Consider the following 7,500-nt stretch of genomic DNA (forward strand, 5'->3'; position numbering starts at 1 on the left):
GTTGTATTAATGGGTGACAGTTTGCTGATACAAGAAGGGAGTTCTGTAAAAGTAACAGGACGAATTGCTCAGATATCGGTAAGTGAAGATTTTTTGGGTCGTGTTATAAATGCCCTGGCTAAACCTATTGATGGTCGAGGTGAAATTTCAGTTTTTGAATCTCGTTTAATTGAATCTCCTGCTCCGGGTATTATTTCGAGACGATCCGTATATGAGCCTCTTTAAATAGGACTTATTGTTATTGATTCTATGATACCTATAGGACGTGGTCAGCGAGAATTAATTATTGGGGACAGACAGACTGAGAAAACAGCAGTAGCTACAGATACGATTCTCAATCAACAAGGGCAAAATGTAATATGTGTTTATGTAGCTATTGGTCAAAAAGCATCTTCTGTGGCTCAGGTGGTGACTTCTTTACAGGAAAGGGGAGCTATAGAATACACTATTGTGGTAGCTAAAACGGCGGATTCTCCGGCCACATTACAATACCTCGCTCCTTACACAGGAGCAACTCTTGCTGAATATTTTATGCACCGTGAACAACACACTTCAATCATTTATGACGATCCCTCCAAACAAGCACAGGCTTATCGCCAAATGTCTCTTTTATTACGAAGACCACCGAGCCGCGAAGCTTATCCCGGAGATATTTTTTATTTGCATTCACGCCTTTTGGAAAGAGCTGCTGAATCAAGTTCTAATTTAGGCGAAGGAAGTATGACTGCTTTACCAATAGTTGAGACCCAATCGGGAGATGTTTAAGCTTATATTCCTGCTAATGTAATTTCGATTACAGATGGACAAATATTCTTATCTGCTGATCTGTTCAATTCTGGAATCCGCCCTGCTATTAATGTAGGCATTTCGGTTTCCAGAGTAGGATCCGCGGATTAAATTAAAGCCATGAAATAGGTAGCCGGCAAATTAAAATTAGAATTGGCACAATTCGCATAATTAGAAGCCTTTGCACAATTTGCCTCTGATCTTGATAAAGCTACTCAGAATCAATTGGCAAGAGGTCAATGATTACGTGAATTACTCAAACAATCTCAATCGGCCCCCCTTGCGGTGGAAGAACAGATAATCACTATTTATACTGGAACGAACGATTATCTTGATTCATTAGAAATTGGACAGGAAAGGAAATTTTTGCTTGAGTTACGAAATTATTTAAAAACGAATAAACCTCAATTCCAAGAATTCATATCTTCTACCAAGACATTTACTGAAGAAGCAGAAGCCCTTTTGAAACAAGCTATTCAAGAATAGATGGAGCATTTTCTCCTTCAAGAACAAGTCTAAATAAATTGATCTTTTTAAATCTGTATATATTAAGTAAGAATTGTATATAAGAAGCGGATCTTTTATTTAAGTCATTCAAAACATCTTTCTTGATATAGAAATATCAAATAGAAAATACATATGGAAATAAATTGCGTCCAATAGGATTTGAACCTATACTAAAGGTTTAGAAGACCTCTGTCCTATCCATTAGACAGTGGACGCTTTTCATTTCAATTTTATTTTTTATTTTTAATATTCGTAAAAAATGAATATAGGACAGGGCCGGGAGTTGGGTATTTAATTTGCATTTTAATAATGCAAATGAATTACATTAATTATATTCGAATTATTAAATAAGATTATTTTCTAAATTTTCGAATAATTGTATTTATTATACTTTAATTTGAAATTTTTTATTCAAATAAAAAAATTCAATATTATTTCAATTGAATTTAATATTTAGTTTTAAAATAGAAAGAATTTTCTAATATAAAAATAGAGAGATTGTTAGGAATATTGAATAGAGATAAGAAATCAAGTAAGCACAAGCGGGTAGTGGGAATCGAACCCGCATCGTTAGCTTGGAAGGCTAGGGGTTATAGTCGACGTTGATTCATCAGTTTTACTTTAACGTCTCTAATTCAAAACCGAACGTGAAACTTTGATTTCATTCGACTCCTTTATGGAATGTGGATAAATTTCCGAATGTAAGATATGAATGAAATAAAAAAAATTCAACCTATAACATCTATGTCAGCTTTTCTGTACGAATGCATTCAAAACGACCTACTTTCTAAACGATCCTTATAGAAAAGAAGGGGATTCTAACACTTTTTCTAGTTACTTCGTTCTCTATTTCTATTTTAAAGAATCCTTAGGAAAAGCATTTTGTTTCTACCAAGCTAAAAAATTTGTCAATGACTCTAGTAAACCAAAGTCATTGTTTAATAGCTATTTTGCTTCAATTTTCCCTATAACAAAAAAAAAATGGAAGATTTAGTTACGGTTAGAAATAAACTTTCTATCTTTATCCATGGATTCCTTACACATACTCATTCAATTGGAAGTATTGATCCAATTTTTTAAAATTATGTTTCGTAATTCCACAATCCAATTTTTCAATTTGTAATGGACTCTTGGATACAAATCACGAGAATGTATATTTTTCCTCGAATTTTTCATTGAGAGGAAAAGGGTTAAATCCTTTTTACGAGATAAAGTTTTTTTATCGGAATGGAATATTCATCAAACCAAGGGACCCCTTAACTATATAAGGGGTTAATAGAATGAATCACACTTTTACCACTAAACTATACCCGCTACAATCCCATTATTGTATATAAAGGGACTTTTGTCGAACAAGCAACTCAGGCGTAATCAAAAGATAGGATCAAAAAAGAATCATGAAAATTAGAGCGGTACCGAGAGGACTTAATGAGATTAGGAAACGCGGACTCATTTAAATAACTAAAAACCAAGTCTTTTGCTAGCGGTTTTTGACGGATATGGATATGACTTGACAAAACTATTTAAGCTGTAACATAAAAATGCATTGTTCAAGAGTTTATGGTTCTTTATTTTTTCTTAATTTTTTATTTCTTTTTTATTATTACAAAAAATTTAATAAAAAAAAGAAATATAATCAAAACAATATAATAAAAAAGGTGTCGGTGTATTATAAAGTAAATCAAAGCAACTCAAAATAGTGTTTAAAAACAAAAAATAAAACTAAGAAATGACATTTTGATTATATATCAAAGGAATCAAAACAGTCTTTCTTATTATTGTTTTAATATTTAATATAATAATAAGCATTTGTGTCTACAAATTTAATTTTTAATAAATAATTAAAATTTGATTTGTTTTTGTTGGAATAAAAGAGGCCCGGCCCAGCTAGGTATTGACCAGGCCAAGTTGTAGAAAGAATAAGGTTTCTTTGGAAAAAATCAAAGAAAAGAGGTATTTTTTTGTATTTTATTTCTTAATTCTTATTTTTATATTATTGTTTTTTATATAGTTATATTTCTATATTGAAAAAAAAAATAAGAATAATTACTATGTTCCATAAGCCAAAACAAAATAAGGCTTGAAAAAAACCCTTCTTATTATGTATATATATATTTTTTTCAATTGGGGGAGAGATGGCTGAGTGGACTAAAGCGTCGGATTGCTAATCCGTTGTATGAATTTTTCATACCAAGGGTTCGAATCCCTCTCTTTTCGTTTTCGTCAATAACTTTGTATTTCCTTTCGAATTTTTCGCGAGTTCCTTTTTTTAGTTATCTTCTATAGTTATAGTTAAAAATGGGAAATAGCTAAAATCCTACTAAGAACTTTTTAAAATCAAGCAAAAAAAAAAAAACAAAAACCCTCTTTATTTTTTCCCCGGATCATTAGATAGGAATCCAAAGATGAATAGAGAGACAAAGAATATTACTACCGTGTAAACAAATAGTGCTAGAGTAAGCATTAAACAATCTCCAAGATTCTTTTTTTAGGAAAAAAGAGAATAGATTCTCTATTTGTATTTTATACCACATACCCTACTTTTTTCTATTTTTATTTTGATACTAATTAAGACTAGAAATAGAAAAGAATTTTCAAAAAACTTTTTTAAAATACATTTTAATACAAAGTGGAGTTTTTGTTCATTACCAAAAATTTTCTTTCATACCCACAATTAGACATTGTGGAAGACTTCAAGAGGTCTTGCAATGGAAAAAGACCAGAATAAGGAAGTGAAATGGAGTGTTCCAGATTTATTACAGCTATACCAATCTGATCTTATCATATATATAATTTTTTTGTTTTCAAATAAACGATGAATTTGTCTAGCACAGTATTAAAAATCTTAGAGAAAACTTACAACGGCTTGCCAAACAAAAGCTAATAGAAAAAATAGAAGAGGGATAACTGGCATAAAATCCACGATTGGATTTAAAAAAGCGTAAGCCTCGGGCAATTTGGCGATGAAAAAACTACTTGAAGAAAGGGCAGAAATAAGACAGATACAGATCAAACTAAATATATTAAACATAACAAACATTTTATTCTTGAGGGTAATTGTATTTATTTTGATTGAGTTATTAATAAGGCGAGTTATTGATATAAGGCAAGCTGAATAAAAAGAAATTAAATTAGCTATACCAAAAAACATTCTTTGATTTGAACTCGCCCAATCAAAACCCCTTCAATTCTCAAATTAAAAGTGAATCGAATAAATCATACTTTCATACAATATCTTAATTGAATTAGATGTAATGATCAATAAATTCATCAGTTTAATCCAATATCTACATATAGAAAAATTCTATCAATAATTATTTTTTTTTATATTTAGGCTGGAGTTGACGAACAATCAAGATTACTATTAGTCTTTATTAGTGTCAAATAGAAATGGGGCGTGGCCAAGTGGTAAGGCAACGGGTTTTGGTCCCGCTATTCGGAGGTTCGAATCCTTTCGACCCAGAGCATATTCGTCTGCACACCCAACCCATTATGTGATGATATTATTACATACTTAAACCATACTTAAGTCATATTGTATCTTATATTTAGTATTCTATTTTTTTTATCTATATTAAAGTTACTTGACGATGCAGACTCAAAAATAACTAATTTTCTTCTTTAAAAAAAATTTCTTTTTTTTTCAACTATTTAAATTAAATTTCAAATAAAATAGTTTTAAATATGTGTATTTGGAGTGAAATTGAGTTCTTGTTGAAACTTACTTCTTTATAAACTATATTTCATATAGAAAGAAAAAACAGTATAGATTACTAAGTACTAACCGAACCAATGATTATTCATGATTCTATAATGGAATTAATTACATACTGGTTTCAAACTAAAGGAATGTTATGGTAAAACTTTGTTTAAAATGATGTGGTAGAAAGCAACGTGCGACTTGAAGGACACGATCCGCTGTGGATTCTTACATCCACCATTTCCTATTATATCGGAATGAAAGTGCTCTTGACTTGACATCATTTGTTCTGTTCCACTAGAACCGAGGGTTGTAATGTAAACCATATCATCCATGATGGGGCTCGAGTAGAACGTATTGATTCGTTTCTCGGAGGCAAGAATCTAAGGTTAGTATCAATTAATAAATTGGGACAACTTTGTAAGTAAATTTTCGATAGAGAAATTGAAAGAGTCCAATTCAAGCAAGTTTCAAATTCACAAGTAAAGAATTGGTAAAACTCTTTCGATCAAATCAAAAGTTTATTACACAGGAATCAACCATTCGTATGATTCTTTGATAGAAAGAAATCCCTCAAAATGGTATGTTCCTGCTATTTTGAAATGATTCAAGATCACCGAAGTATTGTCTAAACCCAACGATTCAAGGCAAAGATAAAGGATCCCAGAGCAAGGAAATACCGTTTCAATTGTCTCAACAACTAGAACTCGATTTAAATGAAGAATTAAAATGGATTCGAAAGGAGACAGACAAAAGGAGGATTAGAGATCACTCAATAAATGAAATGAAATGTTTAAAGGATTTCCTTTGCGAGTTATACAACTTGAGTTATGAGAGTTCAAATTACAAATAAGAATAATTTTTTTGTTGGAGAAAGAATAATAAACAAATATTTAAATATAAAGAAAGATAGTTCTGGGTCTAATTGATTTGATGATTTTCTGGATATATTTGACATTTGAATTCTCTACATAAACATAACTTGAATTTTCTTGAGCTGTACGAGGAGAAGAATTCGTATACGTTTCTCGGGGGGGGGGGGTATTTTTTATCTACATCTATCCCAATGACCCATTTATCGAATCGTTGCAATTGATGTTCGATCACGAAGAGAAGGGAGAGATCTTCGGAAAGTGGGGTTGTATGATCCGATAAAGAATCAAACTTATTTAAATGTTCCTGTTATTCTATATTTCCTTGAAAAAGGCGCTCAGCCTATAGGAACTGTTCATGATATTTCAAAGAAGGCTGGGGTTTTTATGGAACTTCGCCTTAATCACCAACAAAAATTCAATTAATCAAATATATAATATATATAAAGTTTGGATTAGAATCTTTTCTTTTCTCTGCTATTTTTATTTTTTCTCTTTTCCAATTTTTAATTTATATCCTATTTAATTTAGGATTTCTACTATAAGAGATAGAGATATAGAATAAAAAAAAATTAAATGTCGTCTTTTATAACAATAAAATATCTTTTTTTAGTTTTATTGATGGAATAGATAGAAAAAATATCAAGAGAATAAACAATTTTTTCTTCCATTTTTGATATTATTGTGATATCAATGGGTGTATTTCATAGAAATTATATGAACAAATAAAAAGCAAACAATTCACTTTTTTTACTTTGACTTATATCTTTTACTTATTTTATATTGATCGATATTAATTGAATAAATCCAGGTTTTTCTACTTCTTCTTACATTTATTCATCCATTTACACCCTTTTCTTTTGTCTCTGTGTTGATTATCTATCCAGTGCCAATCCAAGATAAATCTTTTTTTTGTTGCCATTTCTTCGTTGGATTCATTTCTCAACATTGAAATTTTTCATTCATATTGACAACAATCTATCAAATAAATATAATCCGATCATGGAGAATGGATAAATGAATATATTTATCTCCGTCCCATAGATTTTATTTCATTCAAAAACCAAAAAATAAAGGGTTGATTGAATTTGCTGTAATACAAGAAGTTTTTTTGGTTTTGATTAAAATGATTAAAATATAATAATGGATAACATAAGAGACAAGAGTTGGTCTACAAATATCTTTATTTTCATTAGATCTGTTCATTTTTATTATGTGCATAATTGATTATAAAATTTTCGATTTTTGTTTTGCCTTTTTAAAAATGAAATGTTTTGATTGCATCATGTAATTCAATCTCTTTATTAGGATTCCGATTGTATCTATACATTCTAATTATTTTAGTTCGGGTTGCTAACTCAATGGTAGAGTACTCGACTTTTAAGTGCGACTAGCATTTTTTACACATTTGTATGAAGCAAAAGATTCATCTATACCATCGATATAGTTTGAAAGACCTCGACTGATCCTGTAAGGAATGAATGGAAAAAGCAGCATGTCGTATCAATAGAGAATTCTGAGAATCTTTCATTCTTACGTTCATTCTTACCATAATAGTCCCCAAACTTTCTTTAAATTGTTTGAATGAGAACAAATAAAAAAAAGAAATGAAAACAAAAGTGAAAATGGAGACGA

At 30.2% G+C, this 7,500-nt stretch overlaps 1 pseudogene; it reads left to right on the forward strand.

Moving 5' to 3' along the window:
* Positions 1-1,309, forward strand: part of LOC133823183 (ATP synthase subunit alpha, chloroplastic-like) — a 1,528-nt pseudogene extending 219 nt beyond the window's left edge.
* The last annotated feature ends 6,191 nt before the right edge of the window (positions 1,310-7,500 follow it).

Source organism: Humulus lupulus, chromosome 3 (genome assembly GCF_963169125.1).
Source record: "Humulus lupulus chromosome 3, drHumLupu1.1, whole genome shotgun sequence".
Lineage (NCBI taxonomy): Eukaryota > Viridiplantae > Streptophyta > Magnoliopsida > Rosales > Cannabaceae > Humulus > Humulus lupulus.